Source organism: Desmodus rotundus, chromosome 7, assembly GCF_022682495.2.
Source record: "Desmodus rotundus isolate HL8 chromosome 7, HLdesRot8A.1, whole genome shotgun sequence".
Classification (NCBI taxonomy): Eukaryota; Metazoa; Chordata; class Mammalia; order Chiroptera; family Phyllostomidae; genus Desmodus; species Desmodus rotundus.
The window spans coordinates 46,511,723-46,527,858 of NC_071393.1; the positions used below are offsets into that span (position 1 = coordinate 46,511,723).

At 38.7% G+C, this 16,136-nt stretch overlaps 1 pseudogene; it reads left to right on the top strand.

Moving 5' to 3' along the window:
- The first annotated feature begins 2,319 nt into the window (after positions 1-2,319).
- On the top strand, positions 2,320-2,487 carry LOC128781465 (U2 spliceosomal RNA; annotated as a pseudogene).
- The last annotated feature ends 13,649 nt before the right edge of the window (positions 2,488-16,136 follow it).

Genomic DNA, 16,136 nt, shown 5'->3' on the forward strand with positions numbered 1-16,136 from the left:
CTCTGGGATAGCTTTCTATGTGCATTAAATACCAAGCCTACTAAATATAACTTAAAGCTAAAATGTTTTAACTTCTTTACTTCCCCTATCATTCTTATGATTTAATCAAAATTTTGAGAAGTAAAGTCAAGCCAAAGAATACTTTGAGACTTTAGAGAAAGCAGGAGAAGACACATGCATGACAAAAAATATAAGAACATGGGAACGTAGGACATAAAACTCCAATAAGGACTCTGAGTTCCCAGATAGAATGACAGGGACCGTAGAAGGTATAATAAGTTTTGCAATATATACAGTAGTCTAGAGGCGAATCACTGAATAATGCAAGGAGGGGTAACAAAGAAAGAAACTACCACAATAATATTCTCGATGAAATGGGGCAAAATTCTAGGTCAGGGCCAAGACTGAGAGTAGAAGAGAGATGGACAATCAAGTCCTTTATAAAGGAAAACAGAACCATGTTCTTGTTTGTTTTATACCTTCAATGTTTATTTTTAGTCACTTACATTGTCACCATATTTACTCAGCATTCACTTTTCCATGTCAGATCTTCTGTCTTGATTTCTTCTTCTCTGAGGACATACTCTAGAAGTTATTTTAATATTTTTATCTTAAAATATACCTTATCTTTCAGAACAGGTGTTCTTAAAGTGGGTTCTGAGGACACTGAGGATCCCTAAGACCATTTTAGGAAAACTTTTCACTGTTTTCTCACATTTTCTTTCTTTCTTTTCTGTTTTTTTTTTTAAATACATATTCCTTTTATTTTCTTGAGTGATATACTGTCCAGATCTTAGGAAACATGAAAACATAGGTGAAATAAATCAGCAAACAAAGGATAATTTTGTTAAAAATTCTGTTCTCTTGCTTCTGTATATTGGACTTCAAAGATCAGCATCAAATAGGTTGAATATACACGGTGGCAACTGTTATATTACAGCCTTAAGTCTCTCCACAACTCATAATTTCATACATTGATTCCATGTGTCCGATTTAGTGGTCTCCTCTCCTCTCTCTACTTTTGCCTGTTAGAACTTTGGGCAGTGGAAATCACTAAGGGGGGAGGGAAACAGATTTTTGCTACATGTACTATTTCCACCTCTGAGGACAATCATTTAACAAGTTAGCAGACCCTGCTTCACAAACAACACTGGAAATGCTTTTGATTAGGCTATAAGGAAGCAACTTTTAGTTTGTAAAAGATCATAGAGTTATAAGCCTCTTAAAAAAGGATTTGCTCTTCAAAAACTGATATTGTAAACAGAAAACTAGCTTTCTGCCTTTGCTGGTTTTCTGCCTGATTCAAAGCCCAGAAGAAAGCAGGCTGACAGCTAGGTGGAGGTAGGGTTTGGGTGCTGGGAGGAGGGCAGGGATTCAGAAAAAAAGGAAGAAAAGAACTCATGGGCATTGACAAAATGTGGGGTTTGGGGGTGTGCAGCAGTGTGGATATGCAGTTTATCAGTCCCATTACAGGGGGGTGCAGCAATGGCAGGGGATTGGTTCGAGAAAGACCACACCCCAACTCCAGGCTTGGTGCTACTTATAGGGCAAGGGAGAGGGTAGTGGCATTGGAGGAACAGTGGTTGAGAGTGAAAACCCTCCAGGGGTGTACAACCTTTTGGCACCTCTGGGCCACACTGGAAGAAGAAGAGTTGTCTTGGGCCACACATTAAATACACAAACACTAATGAAAACTGATGAGCAAAAAAAAAAGATTTTAAGTAAATTTTGTGTTGGGCCACATTCATAGACATCCTAGGCCGCATGTGGGCTGTGGGCTGTGGGTTGGGCAAACACAGGAGACTGTATACAAAAGGGCCTTGAGCAGGCGGGGGCATCCAGGTACAGACTCTTTTCATTGTTATTAATGGCTGTTGGCCAGGCACCCATGTGTTCTCAGGTCCTGGAGGGGCCCTGTCCTGAGTTACCTCACAGGTCGGGAAGGTACAGGACACAGGTGACAAACACACATCCCGAAGGCCGAATCCAGCCCTCCACCTTTTTTATCCACCCGGCACCTCGTTTCTACCTGTTGGCAGCACTGAGCTCTTGCTTAACAGTTAAGGAGGAGTTACATTTATACAGTCTTAAAATTACATTTGGCCCTTTGAAACCAACTGCAAGGCTGATGTGGCCCCCAGTGAAAATGAGTTTGACACTCTGGTGTAGGGGGAAGAAATGATGGATAGTGATTCACTTTGAGTGGTGAACACACAGTACAGTGTACAGAGGGTGTGTTGTGAAATTGTGCACCTAAAACCTGTACAATTTGGTTAACCAGTGTCACCCCAATACATTTTTTTAAAAAGAGAGCAAAAAATCGCTTCTCGGCCTTTTGGCTAAGATCAAGTGTAGTATCTGTTCTTATCAGTTTAAAAAGAGAGCAAAAAAAAGTAACTCTGTGAGGTGATGGATATGTTAATTAGCTTGATTGTGATGATTATTTCACATTGTTTACTTACAACAAATCATCAGGGTGAACAACTTAAATACATACAGCTTTAATTGTTAATTACATTGCAATAAAACCAGGAAGAAAAAGAGACCAGTCAAAAACTCATGCACATACGTTAAATTTTATCAAAAGGTGTAACACAGTTTACCTGCCCTAACATCAAGATTAAGAGAAACACTCCATTGTAATAAATCTTACATCTCCATAGCAAGAAAAGAGTGAAATTATCCTGTGGATCACTGAAGTGAAAAAAAAGTTAGTTAGAACTACTTCCGTTAATTCAAATGAAAGCACATATCCCCACCCCAACTCCTATGTTGAAGTTACTCAAATTGATGCCTTAGTTTTTCAGGGTGTGAAAAATTCAATTACAAAATTGAGGAGAAACCATCTATTCCACACCCTTCAGTTCCAGGAGGGATTATAGCCAAGCTATTTTGAAAAAATGAGGATCTGTTCTATGCCTTAAGACATCAAGAGAAAGAGATTTTACATTTTCTTTCATGCCTTTCTGATTGTGTCATCATTTGCACTAATAGTGCTAGAGGAATGACGTGGATGGCTTGGCAAAATCAAGGTATTGGCACTAAATTGTTCCAGAAGCCATTGTATCCTTTACCACCATATATTGCAGTAAACGTTAAATGCTAAATTCACTTTAAAATGTCCTTGATGATTTATTAAGTTGTGAACCCTGAATTTTTCTTGAAACTAAAAAATGGTCATAATATTACAGAGCAAGGAGGGGGTGGTTCCTTCACAATAAATTATTACAGAAAGGATTCCGCCTTTCTGTCTCTGGACGTTCCTTCCCCCCACGCCCACCTGCTAGGTTCGCAATGCCCGCCGCCAGAGGAAAGACGTCTCTCAATGCCAGAGACTGGTGAAAAGGAAAGGAATTGTTTATTTAAAAGTTACACAGACTTAGAGTAATGGCCTAATGTCTTCAATAAGATACTAAAGTCCTCTAGAATACCCACAGATGCACAGTCCTTCCCTCTCCCTGTGCCCAGTCCGGGGTACCGTGTCTCAGGAAAAGAAGTAGAAGTCCGTGATTCAGGCTCCCGGCACCATCAGCTGTGTGGCTGCTGCAACCTCCAGTTAATCCAAAGCCGTGTGGCACCTTCTCATGGCCCAGCAGCAAGAGTCCTCTCTCCCCTTTCTCTATGGCTGCAAAGTCTCTCCTGCTGCCTAAGCCGCGTGGCAAGCAGCAGCACTCCAAAACCTCATGGTCCTCTCTACTCTCCTTCAGAACCGCGTGGTCCTTTTCCCCATTTCAGAACCACATGGACCTCTATCTATCTACTTGCTTCAGAGCCGCGTGGTCTACTCCTTCCTTCAGAGCCGCATGGTCTCTTCCCCATTTACTTTGGAGCCGCGTGGTCTCTTCCTCCCTTCAGAGCCGCATGGTCTCCTCTTTTCTATGGCTGCCGGGCCTAGGTTTAAATCCCAGTGCCCATCTTCCTTTGCAGCCCCATTTCTGACTCCTCCTACAGTCAGTTACACCTGCCAGCATCCCTGTATTCTTCCAGCTTTACTGGGCTGCCATAGTAAGTCTGGGCAGGTGTGGCCCCATGGCATGGAGCCAATCATCTCCACGCTCTCACGCAGGCCCTGTAACCAGGGGGAGTTACTTCCTAGTCCCATCCTGGGTGGAATTTGGTCCCATCCCCCTGGCTCAAAGCATGGCCACAGCTACTTAACACATCCATGAAACCAATTAAAGGTTATAGATGTGTTAAATGACTGTGCCAGGGGTTAGCTGCAAAGCTCTTGCTACCCAAAACAGCTCTGAATGGCCCTGTTCCATGTGTCCCATCCCCCTTGGCTCAGGCCTGTGGGGGTGAGGACATCCTATATACATTTTTCTAATATTTCCTGGGCAACCCGAGTCCTGGACCCCATCACAAATCCCTTCTTGGGGCCCTCCTCTTGGCTGCACCCTGCTTCAATAATGTTTTAAAAAATAAAGCATTAACAAACAAGGGAAAGAGAACAGAAGAGAATAGAATGGCAATAAAACTTTGAGATTAGGAGAGTAGATATATAGTAACTCCCTTAAAATCAGTTTTCAATAATTCCTTTTATTTTATGGCCTTGAAGAAAACTGGTCAGTTATTTTGTAGAATGTCCCTCAATTATGATTTGTGTGCTATTTTCTCAGTTCTAATGGGATTTTTGAGGAGCAAGAACTCCACAGGTAAGGTGCCCTTCTCAGTGCATAAACAGAAAACACTGATGTATCCTATTACTGGTAATAAATTTGACCATTTCATTAAGGTGTTGTCTGAGGGATTTCTCTATAAAGTTTATCTTCCCTGTGCCTTTGATAATTTTCTTGTGAGAAGATTCTTTGATACTGTATAAACATCTTATTTCACATCATAATTTTGCCAACTAGTTTTATCACGCAATGATAGATTTTGCCTGCTCTATAATTACTGTGATAGTGCCTAATGATGATCTTCTATTTTTAATTATTTCTGTATTTATTAATTAGAATTTTATTGTAAGGAAGAGCTGTCTCTACTCTCCTATTTATTTTTGATTGATTCAATTTGTTAATATTAATGTAGTCTTATGTCTAATTACTTTGTTCTATGTACTCCATTTGAATTTTGTCCCTATGTGTTTTGTTGCAAAAATTGTCCCAGGTTTTGTCATTTGTAACTCCTTCATATTAGCTCTTGTGTACTTTAGACATGTATAGGGAACCATTCCATGCATGGGAAATGTGGCCCAGTCCCCACTCGGAAAAGCCAGTGGGGAGCTAGGTTTGGTGGGCAGGACCCATGCCCATGGATAGGTTCTCCCGTGGGGAATCAGGCCTGCATTGTACCTAGGCTGCTATGAGGCTTGCTCTTGCTAAAACTCCCTCACCCTGAATAGAGGCAGCAAAAGTTTACTGAGTATCTTTAACTTCCTAAAATATGAGCTAAACCTCCCAAGTATGGAGTGTAACCAGTTTGACCACTTTTCCCTTTACATTTGCAAATATCCTTCTTCTTTGATATAATTAGCAACATCCTCCCCTTTGCTTTCTGTAAAAGGTCACCACCCAAAACAAACCTGTACATAGTAAATGAGGACCATCCTTGCTGGAATGTGCCTAGAAAAGGCACATTATTTTATTGTGTGTCAGGGCACACAATGAAAGCCTGTCCAGGCGGGTGGGGGGGTGGTCTCGGGGCCCTCTCTCTGACTAACAGAGCAGCCGCTCAGTCCCTTCTTCTCCACAGGATTTCTGTAGTCCATGTATATTTGTCTATTGCTGCCACAACACAGGATCCTGCTGGCCAGGATCCACATCAGACATGTGTCTTTTGGGACCCAGCATTGCTACTTGGAACTATGTTTTAATTTCATTTTGTGCGTGTCTCTGACTCAGCGTTGCAGTACTTCCTCCAAGGAATCCTGCTTCTTTTCTTTGAGAATGGCACTGGTTACTACGTATGTTCACTGATACGGAGCAACATTTCCTAGGTCCCTTCATTGGACAGAAGGGTGTGCATAGTACATTAACACATGCTCATGTACACATCTGTTTATTGTTATATGCAGATTGCGAGAATCAAGAGTCAGGAAGCGAAAGTTTGTCTTTTAGAATGCTGTTTAATACCTGCGCAGGGACGAGCTCTCCCAAGATTGCTGGAGAGTCGCGCCTAACGCTTACAGACTAGGGTTTTTATGCAAGAGCAAGCAAGCAACTTATCCAGAAGCTGATCTTTGCGGTTAGCGATTGGCCCAAACTTAGCAACGCAACACACTTTCATAAATTTAGCAACGCGGCACACTCTTATAGGCGTATTTAAAAAAAAACTTAGTTTCCCTCTATTTTGCTGACCTCCTCTCCTGTCAGTCCTTGTTATCTAAGTCCCAGCAATGCACTTATGGGGAAGTCCCTTTGCTCGTCCTCTTTGTGGGTTTCCTGGAGGGTGTTGGCCCAAACACACATTCTGCTTTTCTGCTTATGTTGGTAGCTTGGATTCTACATTTATCTCTCAATCTATTGTACATAGACAGATAGCCAGCTAGATACATAGATAGGGAGATAGAGCAGAGAGGTAGACTGACCATGAATTTCTATGAATATCTCCAAGGACTATCCAATACCACAGGTTTCATTCTAGCCTTCCCCTGGACCTTATTTATTACTTTTTTGTAAACATGGCTCTCATCTTTAATATGTTCATTTATTTCTTCCATCTTAATATTGACATGAACTAGTTTTTAGATTTGCTAGCCTATACACACATAAAAACAAATTTATCAAGTAGAACATACTTTTTTAGTTATTTTTGTCTTTAGCTTTATCATTTACAGTCAAAATAATACTACTTTCCAACATTACTTAGGTTTGTTCTTCACCCTCTCAGTGTGTACAGTCTTCATGGGTAACACATTAAGCTCATTTATTATTGTCTGCATTCTACTTTGGGTTTCTACCACATTCTGGTTGGTTTTAATTATTTAAATTTGGAAGGGGAGTAAGTAACATATTAACATGTTTCTAAGAGGCAGAGTTTTATAAAAAAAATACTCAGAGATTAATCACTATACCATTATTCCTGCCCCACTATTCTCGTGCCTCATTTTTTCCACCCCATTCCAACTCATTCTCTCCAGGTAACCAATTCATTATTTGCTGGCTTATCCTTCTTGTACTTCTTCTATTCACTTTTAGTTTATCCCCCTTTTGTTTTCACATTAAAAAAGGGTAACATTCTACAGCATATCTGTGCTCTTTTGGATTTAACTATATATCCTGGAAATAATTCCACATCATTTCATAAAGATCTTCCTCAGTTTTTAACAGCTACATAGTAATCCATTGTGTGGACATGTCATAGTCTACTAAAACACTATCCAATAAATGAGCATTTAGGTGTCTTAATTATATGACAACTGTACTTGAACAACAATAAAAAAAAGAAATTCCAAAACAAAAATGCTACAGCGAATAACCTTTCATTGACCTTGTTTATTTTCTTATTGTGGGAAATGTATCATTATCTAGATTCCTAGGAGTGGAATTGCTGTTGGAGATAAGTGCCTATGCAGGTTTCTCAGCTATTGCCAAAGTATATTATTTGTATTCTAACAAGCAAAGTGAGGCAGCCTATTTCCCCAACAAAATATACTGTCACAGTTTTAAAATTCCCACTATTTTGTAGGTGAGAAATAGTGCCTTTGCGTTGTTTGATATGCATTTCTATAATTGTGAGCTTGAAATTCTTTTATTATACTGGTCACTATTATATCTTTCATTGTATTGTATTTTTATGTGTTTTGCTCATTTTCCTCTGTTTTTTGATCCTTTGTCCTTCAGTTTTTAAGAGTTCTTTATATTTTAACAATATTTGTCCCTTTTCTGTACCATATACTGCAAATATTTTCTCTTGGTCTATGAGGTGTTTTGCTGTTGTTTAGAATGGCTTTGCTCTTATTATTTAGTCATGCATTTTTGGGGTGATCAAAATTATCAATTATCCTTAAAATCTTCTAATTTGATTTGCACATAGAGAAGCATTCACCTATGTTTTCTTGTAGTGGCTGTATGGCTTTATTTGAAAAAAATTTCAGTCCCTCATAAGTTTGGAATTCTTGTGCATGGTGGGAAGCATGAAGATAATTTTATATTTTTTCCAAACGGTTACCCAGATCCTCCAGTACAAGGTACCGCAGAGCCCTTTCTTGCCCCAGTGACTTCACTTGCTCACTTTTCCACATGCCCCACTTCTGTGTGTACTAGAGACTATTCACTTTCTATTCTACAGATATTTTATAACTTCAGTGTTAGCATTGTTACTATTATTTTTAAATTACGTATATGCATTCCTATTAGTAATATATATTTAATTAAAAATAAAAGTAAGTTTTGAAAACCAAACCAACCAACCAACCAAGAGAAGCCAGAGAAAAACTCTTTTTCTAAACCTAAAACAGTATATATTTTTTAAAAACCTTAGGATTTTATTAACAGTTAAGTTTTTCCTGTAATCAATTTTTGAATGTCTTCCTTTGTGCAGCCTGAAAAAGTGATATGTATTCATTTTCAAAGGATATTTTCTCTTGTTTACATGATATCATTATTTAGAGCAACAGCAGTCGGTCTCACTGTGCTCACCTGTGCTAAAATTCAGAGCATATGGCAGTTTGAACTGCAAGATTTATTTTTTGGACCGGAGCACAATGCACATAAATGGACCTTCGGGAGAATAATAGAGCATAACACTCTCACTTCATTAGCTTTAGTGGGACTAAATTATGCTTTTCCCATCCAGGATGGGGGATTAAAGCTATGTCTACACATGCAGACTAAAGTGAAGGAATTAATCCAACATCTGGATAATTTGAATAAAAAGGAATGTTCCATTAAATAAATGAATACTCTAAGAGGGCTTCATGGCAAAATCTATAGGTAACAGGCTTACTTTTCTATTTGATTTAGCATTTGTAGCCACAAATTATTTATTTATATATATTTATATATATTTATAAATTATATATATTTGTGCATTTGTTTAATTTTATATGTTAAAACATGAATACTACTTTATGTATTTTGTTTTTATTGTTGTTGAAATTGTTTCTGGCATGTATACCAATTAAAATATACTGAATTTGCTAAAGCGTATTTGTGGGATTTAGGTACAATGTAAATATTATTAAAAATATGCTGCCGTTCCAAGCATTGAGTGTAAATCAGCTCAGAGTAGCAAGTGAAATCTGCTTAGCCTTTGGTAACATACAATCCAAATGGTAAAATAAAAGCTACACACAAAAAAAATGTTTTTAATTATTATAAAGTAATAACTAATTTAATAATTTATACATAGACAGTAGTGACTAATATTTGATTTTGAAGGAACTTATATATTTATAAATTAAATATGAATTTATATTTAGTTTATACTCATGTTGTATAAATTCAGGTAGATCAGCTTTAGAAGGTCAAAATTAGGATAGATTTATAGGAATATAAAAATGGTGTTCATTTCAATTGTATTATTATATTTGGGGTATAGAAAAGGTTCATTAAAAAAGATAACATGGATCCGTTGGAAATTAAATATACTCACATATTGCTCCAAACACAATGTGTTTGCTATGTTAAATTACTTTCGGGTGATAGAAGAGCTTATCTGAAAATTATCCTAGATCTCATGAACGTGAAACACACTCGACTAGTTTCTATATTTCTGAAAGTATACTTAATTTAAGCTAATTAAATATACATTTTTATAAATTAATTTGGAAATATCATCTAGAGATAGAAAAATACCATGCAGCTGTAACGCACGTACTGAGACATATGTAAACATACAGCAGAGGCAAACAGAGATCTTACAACTTGTAAGATTTGTAACAGGTAAGGAAGTACAGTTGTTTCTAATGCCTCAAAATATTAGGCTGCAACCTGAATGACATCGAGAAGCTCACCCACCCACCCAACTACATTATCCTTAACTTGTTCTATCAGGGAAATTTTCAACTAAGACAAATAGGAAGATTCTTATCTTTCAGATTTAGAGCTGTATGTCTCTGGAATACATTAGTAAATCCTTCCACAAACGCTTCAGAAGGCTTTTGTTTTTCTCTGGGTACAATGTTTTATCTTAACTCAGGGGAGAAGGCATAACAAAGTTCCTATCGGGCTCTGAATATCAGCTTCCAATTTGGCCAACTTATGACAATAGAGCTTCTTTAAAAAAAAAAATCCTTACGAGTATCTTATCAGATTTCAGCTGGGACAAATATCCCTGGCATTGTCAAACAATTACTTGGATACAAGAGACATCTCCAGAGAAGGTGCAAATAAGGTGCGAATACCTTCCCAAGACCCACAGACAATCCCAAGGATAATTAAAAGGGGGGGAAAAAAAAGACGTACACAACTGTCCTGAGACCTAGTAAGAACCAATGGAACCCTAGCCACAAATGTAGTGCGACCGCATTTCTTTCCACCTTGTCTAGCTGCAAATTGAGTGCGACCCACATTTCTGTCTGGCCATAGTTTGAGGGCCCCTAACTTGATGGCCGTCAAGGCAAGTTCTCAGGACTCAAGCTGAGACAAATAAGAGGGGAAAAGCCGTCCCTGGGAAAGAAAAGACTCACAACCAATGGGTACCTAAAGCAAGTTCATGAGTCCAAAATCAAAGATCAATTTCTTAGAGATATAAATATATGTATACATATATATACACATACACAAATATACAAATACATTTGTAAGATATAGATAAATATATATTTTAAGACATGGATCCTTCTTATATATAAAAATTATATATATAATTTTTTTTGCCAGCTTGTTTGGAAAGGCAGGAACAACATGGAATTTTACCTTTCTCAAGCGGGAACCACAGGTAGAAATCTCAAAGAACTAACTTTAGTAAGAAGTTCCACCTTTTGCCCACCTCTGCCAGTTTTCCCAGGAGCCTGTTTGCAGGCTCCAGATGGAGTGGGTGTCCCAGTATGTCTTATCCTAGTCACCAAAAGCTGTAGGGGAAGAAAAATTAATTCTCTCTCTACCCTTCATAGTGCGTGCTTGGCTGAGACTCTTTTCTCTGGGGCATCTCATCAATGGATAAGCTCATCTAGTTTAAAAGTTCTCCCCTGTAGCTACCGTAATTCAAGATTATCTTTGGTAAGCTTAACTTGCTTGGTAAGCCTTAGAAAATTTTATTTACCTGAGGCCTCATTCTGGACACAGTTCATTTTAAGTTGGATCCAGTCTGACCCCAGACCCAGTCTGGTTTCTGAGTTGAACCTAGGTCATCTCCACACCAGTCCAGTTTTTAAATTGCATCCAGTCCAGTTTCCAAGTCAGAGCCAGTCTGGCCCCAGACTAAGTCCTGTTTCTAAGTCAAACCCAGTCTGACACCAGCCAGTTTCTGGACCCTACCCAGAAAAAGAAACGCTCAAAGTTTGAAAGCTTGTACATGCAGAGCTAGGGTCCTAGAGGCACTGAGAACTTCCAGAGGTAGTTACCGCCACAGGTACTTACACCTGGCTCCTTGTCGCTTCTGGGGGTCCACAGGGGTCTCCTTCCATTTCCTCCTCTGATGCCATAACTATTAAAGATAAATTGAGACTTATATAAAATTGCGAGAGTTTGCACAAAATCAATTCAAATTGTGCAGCATTTAGCCTATCAGAAAGGAGCTCCAAGGAGCTGTACAAAATCCAAGACTTTTACACATTGGCAGAAGGGAGCAGGAATGAGGAAGTTATTCTAGGCAAAAACCAGGGTTCATTTCCTTTGGCACATGGCAGGTGTGTATCGGGCAGATTATCTACTTAATGCTGATGAGGCACTTCCTGACTGACGGGTTTAAGATTCCATTTCTTGGAGAGCCAACATGGTAATTAAGCCTCAGTTTGGTAACACAGGATTTAGCCTAAGTGAGTTCATTTTGGGGCTATTGTCTTGTTTTTAATAGAGTGTAGTCAAGATATTAGCTTGGACTACAGTCACGTGAAGACTTAATTGCGGCTGCAGGATCCGTTTTCAAGACAGCTCACGAACATGACTGGTGAGCTGATGCTCGCTGTCTTGAAGAGGTGTTAGTTACTGCCGTGAGGACCTTTCTGCTGGGATGCTCAGGTGTTTTCACAACTCAGCTGCTGGCTTTCCCTAGGGCCTGTGGTCCACCAGAGATCAGGCCAGAAATCCCATTGGCTTAAAAATGCATCAAACTGGAACCCTGCCTCAGAAGTCAACATTTTGTATTTCTTCAGTGTTCAGTAAATAGGGCTAGTTACACAGACCAGCACAATTTAAAGTTGGTGGGGAGCACGCAATGGTATGAACACTAGGAGAAAAGAAACAAGAGTTAGGACATTGTCCCCATACGCCAAGGTTGCAGGTCTGATCTCTGCTCAGGGCACACATAAGAAGCAACCAATGGATGTATAAATAAGTGGGACAACAAAATTGAAGTTTCTTTCTCTCCTCTCCTCTCTCTCTCTCTCAAATCAGTTTAAAAAATCACAAGAAACAATGGGGTATCTTGGAAAGACTACCACAGGTTTGTTCTTTAAGAAATCAATGTTATTATAAAAATCCTATATTCATCATAGAAAAAAATGGGAAAAGACAAAACAATGACTCTTGTCATCATTGTTTCCATTAAAATAATTACTGAGCAAGTATTTAATTATATGATGGTTTCTAAAATATTAAGATGCAGAGACTAAAAGATTAATTTGCCAGATTTCTATTTCAATTAATTTTATATTTATGCATCTGTTTATTATAAAAACATACAGCTCTAGAAATAAAAATGTTACCCACTCAAATACGTGCACATTACTTCTATATCGTAGGTGCCTGCTCGACTAGAACTTCTATAAAGGCAAGTTCTCTGCCTTTTATCTCTGAATTGCCAGTAGCACCTACATATTGCTGTGCACAGGAGGCATGCAGTAAATGTTTGTTAAACTGAATCACAATTTTGGGATAAGTCTTCTGAGAATGAATACATTCACGTTTATGCTGGTTTTGCTAACATGTGTTGTGTTCAGTAGCATGCCCACACAGGTGCGCTATACAAAAATGTCACAGTGCCTGCTTTTTGCTGTTTCAACAGTGATTTGGAGATAGGTAAGTCTTACCCTAAGCAAATTATGGAGTAGGCAAAATCATTCTTCATTGCTCTGATATCATCCAAATCTTGATTCTTTTTTCCTTTCATGGTAATCTCTGTCTTTAGTGTGGCTTAGAATTCACCTAAGATGAAGAATTGCTTTGGCCCAGAGTCTTCCCGATATCAGGCACTGTGTCTTTCATCAAAGTCTGAAAGGATGTGACAGATCTGTTTTGTGAGCTTTTTGCGTTCTCAGGGGGCTCCTCTTCTTGTTCTCAGGTGCGATTTTTCCTCTTCAGATACCCAGTGTTCCTTTTTCTTTAACTACCTCTTTTGAACACAGAGAAACACTGTCACTCTATCTGTCATGTTCAGTTTTTAATTGATGGATATGTCTTTGAAATAAAATAGTTGCTGCCAATGTATTACCTAAACCAGACTTTGCACTTCAAATGTTTTCACCTCTGAGTGGTGAGCCTAATAGAATCCTTGTAAAGCATTCCTGCCAGCCAGGGAAGGGTATTAAAAAGGGCTGTTCTAAGGCATTTTCAAGCCAAAAGATACACACCAGGAAATACCTGGGCTCATGCTTCAGAAAAGCCATCCTAGCCAGCAGAGCAGTGGGAGGGCCGAAGTAACAATCCCTTCAAACACCAGGGTACTCCCGACCTGCCTCCCTCACGCGGGAATCTGCCAGGTATCCTTCATGCAGATCCTGTGGTGACTTTGACATCTTTCTCTTTCGCCTGGTCAAGATGTGGCAGTTTGCCCTCCTCTCTTTCAGCCAAAGTACTTGAAAGGTGACTAGTGAGACTACAAAACTGAATTTTTAATTTAACTTAATTTTAATTAATCGGCACTTAGCCACACATAGCTATTATTTACCTTAGTTGGCAGTGAAGTTTAGAGGCAATAAATGCATAAGAACTAGGACAGGGTTTTTCTAAAAGGCTCTCTGAGAACATTTCATGGGACCACAAGATCAAAAATATTTCTTATAAAAACACTAAGAGGTTATCCTCATTTACTTTCATGTTTCCACAGAGGCTACGTGGCATGTGGTATACAACAGAATAAATGCAAAAATAAATTTAAGAACCCACTGTTTTTCCTTAAACCAAACATGAAAACAACAAAAAATACAAAATAATGCATTTTAATTTTTTTGGAAAAAATAATTATATTTTATAAAAATATCTGTGTGCCCTGGCTGGCATGGCTCCATTGATTGGGACATTATTTCTTAACTGAAAGGTTGTGGGTTCGATTCCAAGTCGGGGCACAAGCCTGGGTTGTGGGTCCCATTCCTGGTCTGGGTGCATGTGGGAGGCAACCAATCAGAGTTTCTCTCACATGTCAATGTTTCTCTCTCTCCCGTCCTCCCTCTCAGTGAAAAAATATCCTCAAGTGATGTTAAATTTTTAAAAATTCTTTAAACATGTGCATTAATGATGTTTATTTATTAATTTTTATTGCTGTTCAATTACAGTGGTCCCAATGTCCCCTCTGCTCTCCCCCACCCTGTCCACACACTCCCACAGCCAATCCCCACACTGCTGTCCATGGATCCTTTACACATGACTTTGACTGGACCTTCCCCCTTTTCCCCCGTAACCCCCCTCCCTTCCCCCTCTGATCACTGTCAGTTTGTTCCTTCTTTCCACGTCTCTGGTTCTTTTTGGCTCCTTTGTTTGTTTTGTTTATTAGATTATACTTATAGATGAGGTCATATGGTATTTGTCTGTTGCCACCTGGCTTATTTCACGTAGCATAATACTCTCCAGTTCTATCTATGATGTTGTGAGGGTAGCAGTTCCTACCTTCTTTCTGCTGCGTAGTATTCCATTTGTGTAAATGTACCACAGTTTTTGATCCACTCATTTATTAATGGGCACTCAGGCTGTCTGCAGCACTTGGCTATTGTAAATAATGCTGCTATGAACAAAGGAGTGCACAGGTTCTTTTGAATTGGTGTTTCAGGATTCTTAGGGTATAGTCCCAGCAGTGGGATCACTATATCAAAAGGCAGCTCCATTTTTAGGTTTTTTTTTGTTTTTGTTTTTTTTTAGGAAACTCCATACTGTTTTCCACAGTGGCTGCACCACTCTGCATTCCCACCAACAGTGCACTAGGGTTCTTTTTTCTTCACATTCTCAACATCACTTGTTTGTTGATTTGTTTATTATGGTCATTCTGACCAGTGTGAAGTGATAATTCATTGTGGTTTTAATTTGCATGTCTCTGATGGCTAATGATGTTGAGCATCCTTTCATAAGTACTGGGCCCTCTGTATGCCCTCCTTGGTGAAGTCTCTGTTCAGGTCCTTTGCCCATGAATCAGTTTGATTGGTTCACTTCCTGGTGGTGAGTCGTATGAGTTCTTTATGTATTTTGGAGATCAAACCCTTGCTGAAGGCATGATTGGCAAATATGTTTCCCCATATGGTTGGAGCCCTTTTCATTTTGCTGATTTTTTTTTTAGCCATACAATTTTTAATTTGATGTAGTCCCATTTGTTTCTTTCATTTATATTCCTTGCCCTAGGAGATATATTGGTAAAAATATCACTGCATGGCATATCTGAAATTTTTCTGCCTATGTTTTCCTCTAGGATTTTTATTGTGTCATGGCTTATATTTAAGTCTTTTAACCATGTTGAGTTTATTCTAGTGTATGTTGTAAGTTTGTGATCTAGTTTCATTTTTATGCATGTACCTGTCCAGATCTCCCAACATCATTTATTGAAGAAGATATTTTTTACTCCATTGAATACTCCTGATCCCTTTGTCAAATAGTAATTGGCCATAGAGACATGGGTTTATTTCTGGACTCTCTATTCTGTTCCATTGATCCGTGTGTCTGTTCTTATGCCAGTACCAGGCTCTTTTGATTAGAAGTGGCCTTGTAATATAGTTTGATGTCAGGTATTGTGATCCCTCCTACTTTGTTCTTCGTTATCAAAATTGCTGGGGCTATTTGGGGTCATTTTTGGTTCCATATAAATTTTTGAAATATTTGTTTTATAGCTGTGGAATATGTCATTGATATTTTGATAGGGATTGCACTGAATATATAAATCGCTTTGGTACA